Below are 11,661 nucleotides of genomic sequence, written 5' to 3' on the forward strand. Positions count from 1 at the left end.
AGTGGGCAAACTGAAATGAACTTAGCAATGAATAAAACCCAGTTTAGTTACTCTCCACAGCATAACCCTAAAAAAAAGGAAAAAATTATATATATTATATCTGTTCTTAACTACTGTACGGGCTGAAATTTTCGCGGTGATTTTATTTTCGCGAATTTCACGAATCGCCTTTGAACCGCGAAAATAACAACACGCAAAAATAACGCGCGAGTAACTACATTCAGTTAGACCCTCGCAACCGTGAAATTAACAACACGCGAAAATGTCCTCTAAGTAGCAATTTGTGAAAATATCTGTACGCAAAAATTTCAGCTTGTACAGTATTCTCCAAAATTCAGCCAAACAAGCATCACATGCTTGCTGTCAAAGAACAGGTCTTCTACAGGCCAGTTTGCTTCAGTGCACTACCGTCACAACCAACACATTAAAAACGAAATTTCGTAATAACGAAGTAAAAGTTCAGGTCCCAAAATTATCAAAATTTGCTTATAACAAACACGGTTAAAGCAAAATTTTCATTTTAACAAAATCTTTTTAGAATATCATGGACATTGAAAAATAATAGAAATGTGCTACATTCATAGCAAACTGCAGATCACTTATGAAAAAAAGAATAATAGCCGAACAAATGTTTACAGAGCGATTTCTACTCTTCTTGGCTTTAGAGACATGTTTTTCTCTCTTTTCTTGTAATGTACTGCTACTACACTTGCAAGCACAAAATAATGTGAGAGAAACAATCGTACACGTCGACACGGGAGAGATGCAGATTCAAGAGTGGTTTATTACCAACTACACACGTGCAGCTCGCGTAGTAGTCTCTTTGCAAGGCGGTCGGGCGGTCGGTTGGGCGGTCGGTCCGTTGCAAATCTTGCGTCGCGAACTACTTCCTCAGTTTTCAACCGATTCCCATAAAATTCGGCACAGATGTGTGCCTTGGGTTGTAGATGTGCAAGACGTGTTTTTTGACAGTACCCAAAAGTACGTTGCCATGGTAACGGCATATAATGGGCAAAAATGGGTACAAATCTTGCGTCGCGAACTCCTCCCACAGTTTTTGATCAATTTTTATGAAATTAGGTACAGATGTTCATCTGAATATGTTAATGTGCAAGACACATATTTCCGCAGTGGCAAAAAGTGCGTTGCCATGGTAACGGCATGTTATTGGTAAAATATAGGGCAAAATGCTTCATGGCAAAACTGCTTCATCAGTGTTCTTCCAATTCTCATGGAATTCATATTGAATGTTTGTCTTAGGATATAGGTCAGCATGACACATTTCTTGACAGTGACAAAAAGTATGTTGCCATGGTAACAGCTCACATATTATGAGCCAAAATGATGGAAAATTTTGTGTTGCAAACTACTTCCTCAGTTTTTGCCCAATTTCCATGAAATTTGGTACAGATGTGTGCCTTTGGTTGTAGATGTGCAAGACGCATTTTTCGACAGTACCCGAAAGTACGTTGCCATGGTAACGGCATATCAATGGCAGAAGATCAAGGAAAGATTTTGCAGATTTAACTACTTCCTCAGTTTTTTTGACCAAAGCTTATGAAATGTTGTTTGGCGGGGGTATAACCAGTCGCTGTAACGACATTTCTAGTTTACTCTAAAAAGCTTTGGCTACCATTTCTCTGCAGCTCATCAAATCATCATGTACATCATGCATTGATTGATTGATAGATATCAAATAGAGGCTGCATTTCTTACATGTTTTCAAATTCTGCCAAAACTGGTCTGATCAGACCACATACCTTGTCGAGTCCTGTCACATTTACCGATTTTATTTCCGCATCATCTGCCCTGCATTTGGGGCAGAGCTGGGATGCCCTCCACCATTCTTCAAGGCAGGTCTTGCATCCAAGCAAGGACCTGCAGCATCTGGATACCACTGGCTCCTGTGTAGTGCCTTAAAGAAGGGAAGAACATGCACAAAAATGACAGACTGCACAAAAATATCACACGATATGTGCATTTGAATTGTGCAGGGTGTCAGTCATTTTGCCTGTGAATGAAAGCTAGAGTCTTGCTTAACGGTGACAGTGACAGCAGTGTCTAGACCAAGTTGATATGGTATACCTTTGATGCAGTCTTGTAGGCAATTACGACTAATGTGTTCTTTATTCTTAGCGAGTGCTGTCCAACTTGTATCCAGGCGCGCAATCAGCGCAGTTCTCAGGACAGCTTTCTGCAAAACAACTCTGGGAAAGTCTTTGTGGCTTGTGATGCATGGAACAATGTATAATAATGTACAATAATAAATACAATAATGTACTGCTACTACACTTGCAAGCACAAAATAATGTGAGAGAAACAATCGTACACGTCGACACGGGAGAGCTGCAGGCCCAAGAGTGGTTTATTACCAACTACACACGTGCAGCTCGCGTAGTAGTCTCTTTGCAAGACTGTTACAAGGGTTTTGGTATACATACATCACATTTCTCCCCTTTAGATTTGAATTACCCTCTCACAAATAATCACAAACAATGATAATTTTCATGGAATAATTTCAATCTCCACTTCTAAACCATTCAGTTTCCCCAATTCTGGTGTGAACAGGGCACTGTGATGGTCGAGCAGACTCTCCAGGCGGCTGTTTTGTGCTATAGTATAAAGTTGTTTACTGTGCTCCAGTCGAGCTGAAATTTCCGCAGCCAGTCACGCCCCGTAAGACTTTAGGGCAGATCCCTTTGTTACGATTAGGCCTAGCTTCTCAGTCTGGCTGTCATTTTTCACCGTCACCAGGCATTCCCCTAAGCATGGGTCTGTTCTCCTCAAATGTTTATAGAGCATTTTCTACTCTTCTTGGCTTTAGAGATAAGTTTTTCTCTCTTTTCTGAACTGCATTCATCCAAAAATGCCCCCGTTTTATTCAACGCCCACAGTAAGATACCTTCCATTGCAATTGCTGTGATATTTGGACTATTGCGTCAGTATGTTTGGCGCCAGTCGCAGTTGTCGGCTGCGTGAATGCCCTTCATTATCGTTCCATTGAAGCCTTTGACTTTGGTATTTGCTTTGGGGTGGTAACGCGAGACTTTGCGATGTTTGATGTCATGAGCGTGGCAGTAGGTTGTGAATTCTGCCGAAGCAAACTGTGGTTCATTATCAGAAACAAGGCACACAGGAAGTCTGTGAGTGGCAAACATGATGTCCAGATTGTTCGTAATGTTGGTGGTGGTGGTCGATCGAAGAACCTTAACTTCAGGCCATCGACTTGCGCTGTCAATATTAAATGTTTACCACAGTAAAGATCATTCACAATTATCAGTGTCCTTCACAGACTCACTTGATGTATCCTAATGCTCCATTACTTTTGCTAGTGCCTCTCTTTGCCACTGTTCAGGGAGCTCTATGAATTTCTTAATTCATGATACATCTGTCTGTCATTGTATTTTTCATTTTTAGCAGTAGTTTATTTACTCTAAAAAGCTTTGGCTACCATTTCTCTGCAGCTCATCAAATCATAATGTACATCATGCATTGATTGATTGATAGATATCAAATAGAGGCTGTACTTCTTACATGTTTTCAAATTCTGCCAAAACTGGTCTGATAAGACCGCACACCTTGTCGAGTCCTGTCACATTTACCGATTTTATTTAAGCATCATCTGTCCTGCATTTGGGGCAAAGCTGGGATGTCCTCCACCACTCTTCACGGCAGGTCTTGCATCCAAGCAAGGACCTGCAGCATCCAGATACCATGGGCTCCTGTGTAGTGCCTTAAAGAAGGGAAGAACATGCACAAAAATGACAGACTGCGCAAAAATATCACACAATATGTGCATTTGAATTGTGCAGGGTATCGGTCATTTTGCCTGTGAATGAAAGCTAGAGTCTTGCTTCACGGTGACAGTGACAGCAGTGTCTAGACCAAGTTGATATGGTATACCTTTGATGCAGTCTTGTAGGCAATTACGACTAATGTGTTCTTTATTCTTAGCGAGTATTGTCCAACTTGTATCCAGGTGCGCAATCAGCGCAGTTCTCAGGACAGCTTTCTGCAAAATAACTCTGGGAAAGTCTTTGTGGCTTGTGATGCATGGAACATCCTCGCTCAAAAAATGTCTGCAGTTAATTATCTCCTTGCAGCATTGGCTCTGCCCTGGTCTTTCCAGAGGCTCACATCTTCCACAAGTGCACCATGCATTATTCTCCATGCGATCGGGAGCAGGCATCGGTGGGTCTCTGTCACCGTCGTCCTGATCATGCTCCTCGACCTCGGCCTCGTTGGATGCTGAAGCTTGAAGTTGACGCTTTTGAACCTTAACTTCAGGCCATCGACTCGCGCTGTCAATATTAAGTGTTTACCACAGTAAAGATCATTCACAATTATCACTGTCCTTCACAGACTCACTTGATGTATCCTAATGCTCCATTACTTTTGCTAGTGCCTCTCTTTGTCACTGCTCAAGGAGCTCTATGAATTTCTTAATTCATGATACATCTGTCTGTCATTGTATTTTTCATTTTTAGCAGTAGTTTTGGCTACCATTTCTCTGCAGCTTATCGAATTATCATGAACATCATGCATTGATTGATGGATAAATATCAAATAGAGGCTGTACTTCTGACATGTTTTCAAATTCTGCCAAAACTGGTCTGATGAGACCGCACACCTTGTCGAGTCCTGTCACATTTACCGATTTAATTTCCGCATCATCTGTCCTGCATTTAGGGCAGAGCTGGGATGTCCTCCACCACTCTTCAAGGCAGATCTTGCATCCAAGCAAGGACCTGCAACAGCCAGATACCACTGGCTCTTGTGTAGTGCCTTAAAGAAGGGAAGAACATGCACAAAAATGACACACTGCACAAGAATATCACACAATATCTGCATGTGAATTGTGCAGGGTGTCGGTCATTTTGCCTGTGAATGAAAGCTAGAGTCTTGCTTCACGGTGACAGTGACAGCAGTGTCTAGACCAAGTTGATATGGTATACCTTTGATGCAGTCTTGTAGGCAATTACGACTAATGTGTTCTTTATTCTTGGCGAGTGCTGTCCAACGTGTATCCAGGCGCGCAATCAGCGCAGTTCTCAGGACAGCTTTCTGCAAAACAACTCTGGGAAAGTCTTTGTGGCTTGTGATGCATGGAACAATGTATAATAATGTACAATAATAAATACAATAATGTACTGCTACTACACTTGCAAGCACAAAATAATGTGAGATAAACAATCGTACACGTCGACACGGGAGAGATGCAGATTCAAGAGTGGTTTATTACCAACTACACACGTGCAGCTCGCGTAGTAGTCTCTTTGCAAGACTGTTACAAGGGTTTTGGTGTACATACATCACATTTCTCCCCCTTAGATTTGAATTACCCTCTCACAAATAATCACAAACAATGATGATTCTCATGGAATAATTTCAATCTCCACTTCCAAACCATTCAGTTTCCCCAATTCTGGTGTGAACAGGGCACTTTGATGGTCAAGCAGACTCTCCAGGCGGCTGTTTTGTGCTATAGTAAGTTGTTTACTGTGCTCCAGTCGAGCTGAAATTTCCGCAGCCAGTCACGCCCCGTAAGACTTTAGGGCAGATCCTTTTGCTATGATTAGGCATAGCTTCTCAGTCAGGCTGTCATTTTTCACTGTCACCAGGCATTCCCCTAAGCATGGGTCTGTTCTCCTCAAATGTTTATAGAGCATTTTCTACTCTTTTTTGCTTTAGAGATAAGTTTTTCTCTCTTTTCTGAACTGCATTCATCCAAAAATACCCCCTGTTTTATTCAACGCCCACAGTAAGATACCTTCCATTGCAAGTGCTGTGATATTTGGACTAAGGCGTCAGTATGTTTGGCGCCAGTCGCAGTTGTCGGCGATTGCTGCGTGAATGCCCTTCATTATCGTGCCATTGAAGCCTTTGACTTTGGTATTTTCTTTGGGGTGGTAACGCGAGACTTTGCGATGTTTGATGTCATGAGCGCGGCAGCAGGTTGTGAATTCTGCCGAAGCAAACTGTTTCATTATCAGAAACAAGGCACACAGGAAGTCTGTGAGTAGCAAACATGATGTCCAGATTGTTCGTAATGTTGGTGGTGGTGGTCGATCCAAGAACCTTAACTTCAGGCCATCGACTCGCGCTGTCAATATTAAATGTTTACCACAGTAAAGATCATTCACAATTATCACTGTCCTTCACAGACTCACTTGATGTATCCTATTACTTTTGCTAGTGCCTCTCTTTGCCACTGCTCAAGGAGCTCTATGAATTTCTTAATTCATGATACATCTGTCTGTCATTGTATTTTTCATTTTTAGCAGTAGTTTTGGCTACTATTTCTCTGCAGCTTATCGAATTATCATGTACATCATGCATTGATTGATGGATAAATATCAAATAGAGGCTGTACTTCTGACATGTTTTCAAATTCTGCCAAAACTGGTCTGATAAGACCGCACACCTTGTCGAGTCCTGTCACATTTACCGATTTTATTTCAGCATCATCTGTCCTGCATTTGGGGCAGAGCTGGGATGTCCTCCACCACTCTTCAAGGCAGGTCTTGCATCCAAGCAAGGACCTGCAGCATCCAGATACCACTGGCTCTTGTGTAGTGCCTTAAAGAAGGGAAGAACATGCACAAAAATGACAGACTGCACAAAAATATCACACGATATGTGCATTTGAATTGTGCAGGGTGTCAGTCATTTTGCCTGTGAATGAAAGCTAGAGTCTTGCTTAACGGTGACAGTGACAGCAGTGTCTAGACCAAGTTGATATGGTATACCTTTGATGCAGTCTTGTAGGCAATTACGACTAATGTGTTCTTTATTCTTAGCGAGAGCTGTCCAACGTGTATCCAGGCGCGCAATCAGCGCAGTTCTCAGGACAGCTTTCTGCGAAACAACTGTGGGAAAGTCTTCGTGGCTTGTGATTCATGGAACATCCTCGCTCAAAAAACGTCTGCAGTTAACTATCTCCTTGCAGCATCGGCACTGCACTGGTCTGTCCAGAGGCTCACATCTTCCACAAGTGCACCATGCATTATTATCCATGCGATCGGGAGCAGGCATCGGTGGGTCTCCATCACCGTCGTCCTGATCATGCTCCTCGACCTCGGCCTCGTTGGATGCTGAAGCTTGAAGTTGACGCCGACGTTCCTCGGCTCTCGCCACCAACTCTGCTTGGCTGTAGGTCGGCTCGAAGTTGTATGGCTCTTTCCCTTGTCCTTCAGCCTGATCCATGCTAACTTACAGAGTACACTAACAACTTTCAAGTTCTCAGTTAGTGAAATAGTTAAAGTTCACGATGAATTTGAAAATGAAATTACATGTAGACTCTGGTGTTCAAAGAGTGACAGTATCAACAGTACAGCGTACGTTAGCTACTCAGCTCAGCTTCAGCGCTCACATGCATGCACGAATTCGGGTATACGATACAGCGTCTATATACGTCTATACACGTGTGCGACGTGCATGCAAAAGATGCTGCCAGTTGGGGAATAAGTTGCCGTATATGCAACGCTGTATTAAAACAAAGTAAACTTAAATATTTTTTTTTTATACATACAATTTTCAATCTTTAAAATTTAATGCAAAGGTATATATATATGTACAAATATTTTAATGTTACTGCACAAATTTTTTTTTTCTTCAAAAATTCTAAATTAATTTTAATGAACAGCGAACACGTACGCGTTCGTAATGGCGATATTTCGCATATTTTGGCTTGGGTAAGCTCGTTCAAAATTAAGACTAATTTATTTGATTCATTGGCACGTTTTTGTCCAAAATAAGATCGTAGCTTATTAAAATATTTTTTTTATTATAGTATTGATTATAGTTATTTAAATTATGCTTAGATAGTAGAGAATATGAATTTAACAAAATCAAAACGAGCAGTTAAAGGTTTAGGGGAATTGACCAATCAGCGTTAGTCCAAAAATACGTCACAAACCCCGGGAAGGTCAAAATGAATGGAACCGTACACGGCACTCTCTGAGCATCTCAGAGAGCTGAGAATGCTTCTAGAATTTCTGTTTTGTTTCTAAATAGAAGATATATGAAGGGGTGAGTCGGGTACCAGTGGAGTAGGTGAAATATGTACTTTTTATACATGTTTAATTGTCTTCTGGGTTTTGGTTTGCTTTAAAACAGTTCCCAACTTAGATGGCTGGTCTACAGTACCAGGGAAAAGCTTTGGCCACTATTTCTCCACGGCTCATCAAATCATCATGTACCTCATTGATTGATTGATTGATAGATATCAAATAACTGCTTGAAAGGTTATATTTTCTTACAAGTTTTCAAACTCTGACAAAGCTGGTCTGATAAGACCACACATCTTATCAAGGCCTGTCACATTGACAGACTTTATTTCAGTGTCTTCTGCCCTGCATTTGGGGCAGAACTGTGATGTCTGTCACCACTCTGTTAGGCAGGTTTTGCAGCCAAGCAGGAACTTGCAACATCCTTGACACCACTGGCTCCTGTGTAGTGCCTTAAAGAAGGAAAGAACATGCACAAAAATGGCAGATTGCGCAATGATATCACACACAAAAAAAGTCCACTGACCAAGTTGGTATGGTATACCTTTGATGCAGTCTTGTAGGCAATTTCCTCCATCACTTTACAATTTCCTTACTCTAATGTCTCAATTTCACGGAATTGAAAACTTGCGAAATTCATCTTCCTCAGACGAGTGTGAAAAACTATTTGCAGATCACACATGCCAGGGCCTGTGACAGATATTTAATATCTGCCACACTGGCGAGCAATACAATTGCCACTTTGTTGGGCGTGCATGCTGCCTGGCTCCTGACCCTCACCAATTCACTGAGTGTGTCCTCCATGTCAAGGAATGCATCGAGAGTAGCACTCAAACTTCTGAGTGTAAAATGTAACATGAGGTTAATGAGCCTACCAGAAATGCATAGAATTAGCAAGTATCTAGTAAAGGGCATCTGATAGCCTTTAACGAGGTTACTGATTAACTCACTGCTTAACTGAGTATAGTAAGGTAAGCATGTCGATGATTCTAATTTGTCTACACAGACATCACAAAGCCATCACAAATGACTGGTAAAAGACATCAGACTGCCTGTGGTTTACAAAGAGTAATGATAGGTAATCTCTAATTGGTGACTGGTATGCCTACACCATAGCACTGTACTTCCCCAATAGATCTGTAGTACATCCTGACAGTGTGAGTTGACACTTTCACATAACTACATGTAGTAGTCTCACCTGATTGTTCTCATTAATTTCATATAAATGCATCTTCCTGATAATGGAGAGAAATTGCATTGCTACATATCCTAGATTTACAGGGCTGAAGTGTAGACAGTTGAAGACAACACATTAAATATATGAAACAGTAACAGTTGCCACAAACCTCCGATGTGAAAGACGGGGTAGTCTCTAGTTGTCTCCTACCATTGTAGTCACTGAGGACTACGCATGTTGCTTGGATATGGTCATTTGTTTTTATCGGCAAGTCCGATTGTTTCCCTCAAAGAGTCCGGGATGCTACATCCATTCCCTGTGTCAGAGAGACTCTCCTTGTTGCTTGTTGTCTGGGAGGGAGCGCATGGGACCAACCTTTAAAGAAAAGACACACAAAATGTAGTAAAAACAGGGAGGAATCTGACTCCCTTGCACTACTAGGGAAACAAGATGGTGTGTTCACCTCGTGTACTCATTGACTCTTCAACCACCTTGCGGGACACGGTGAGGGTCTTTGCATGCTTTGGCCTCCCCTATACTACTTGATGGAAATGTGCGTACCAACAGATGGTTTCAACAGCCTCCTCGATAGTGGTGGGGTGTCTATCCATGGCAAAGCATCCTGCATCCTTGTCGAGGCATCCCTGATACAAGCGCAATACTACAATTTGTACCTGTCTGAGCAATACAGTGCGCTTTTTTTCATAAGAAAGTCATACATGCAGTGTATTTTCTTGTTGAAGTATGACTAATATGATCTTTATTCTTAGCTAGTGCTGTCCAACTGCTTAAAACAGTTCCCAACTTAGATGGCTGGTCTACAGTACCAGGGAAAAGCTTTGGCTGCTATTTCTCCACAGCTCATCAAATCATCATGTATCTCATGCATTGATTGATTGATAGATATCAAATGACTGCTTGAAAGGTTGTATTTTCTTACAAGTTTTCAAATTGACAAAACTGGTCTGATAAGACCACACATCATATCAAGGCCTGTCACATTGACAGACTTTATTTTGGCGTCTTCTGCCCTGCATTTGGGGCAAAATGGTGCCGTCTGCCAACACTCTGTCAGGCAGGTCTTGCATCCCAAGCAGGGACAACCGGCTCCTGTGTAGTGCCTTTTTTGATAAAAATGGTTTTGCAGACAAGGCTGATTATGATTAGGCTATGTGAGCAAAATTCACAAGAAAATGATTACCATATTGGGTCAACATAACAGGATTACACTTGGCGTTACCAGAAATTCAAACGTTGAACAGGCATTTGGGCTTGGTGCCCAATGCACCGACCCAGCCCATGGCAGATCTGCCTTTCCTTATTTATTTTATGATGTTCTATTACAATGTGCGCAGGCCTCACACAGGGCCTTTGCCCTCGACGATGTGAAGCCTCGTCATCTAGGGGCAATTTCCATGATTTTACAATGTGAGTTAATGCTGCCATTCTGTGTGAAGTGCGTACCGATTTTCCCAGGCCTGGAACAATTACATCTAATACGCCGTATCCAGCCTTATTGACTCGGCCTGTAAAAAGCCAGCATACCACTGGATCATCACCCGCACTCTTGTCCGTCTTAATTTATAACTGTTTGGAAAAATGTTTGCTCCACTCTTCCGCATTCATATCCAAAATCTTCTTGCTTGTCGCCATAAAAAAAACAAAAAACTGTTGTATAAAACGTTAATGAATGCCTTAGTTACAGACCTGCTGGCTCCCTCAGATCCAAGACCAGAATATTGTGTAGACCAACTTTCAACATAGATACAGTATTCATTAAATGTCAGGCAATGACTATGACACTTTTTTTAAATGGATAGTCCTGCTCTATTTTTCTGAGAGAATGAGGCTGAGTTTCACGTTGTTAGACATACATGTATGTCTGTGGTGATGGTGATAGTATAAAGCAGCACCATTTAAAAATGGCATATTGAAGGGATTGCCACGGCAAGCAGACAATCTGCACTTGTCTCCAATAAGTTCCATTTGGTCAGCAAATTCCACAGGAGATTCAGCCGGGTGATTGGAATCGGGGCCAAATGCTTTGATAAAGAAAGTCATACATGTAGTGTATTCCTCGTTGTAGTACAACTAATGTGTTCTTTATTCTTTGCTTAAAGTTTTATTAGTGCTGTCCAATTGCTTGAAACAGTTCCCAACTATAAAGGTGGCAGGTCTACGGTCCAAAGGAAAAGCTTTTGCCACCATCTCTCCACAGCTCATCAAATCATCATGTACATCATGCATTGATTGATTGATAGGAGATAACTGCTTGAAAGGTTATATTTTCTTACAAGTTTTCAAACTCTGACAAAGCTGGTCCGATAAGACCACACATCTTATCAAGGCCTGTCACATGGACAGACTTTATTTCGGCGTCTTCTGCCCTGCATTTGGGGCAGAACTGTGATGTCTGCCACCACTCTGTTAGGCAGGTTTTGCAGCCAAGCAGGGACTTGCAACATCCTGACACCA

This window comes from Diadema antillarum, unplaced genomic scaffold (genome assembly GCF_040938485.1).
Source record: "Diadema antillarum isolate AM-2024a unplaced genomic scaffold, OU_Dant_1.0 seq00000254_RagTag, whole genome shotgun sequence".
Taxonomy (NCBI): domain Eukaryota; kingdom Metazoa; phylum Echinodermata; class Echinoidea; order Diadematoida; family Diadematidae; genus Diadema; species Diadema antillarum.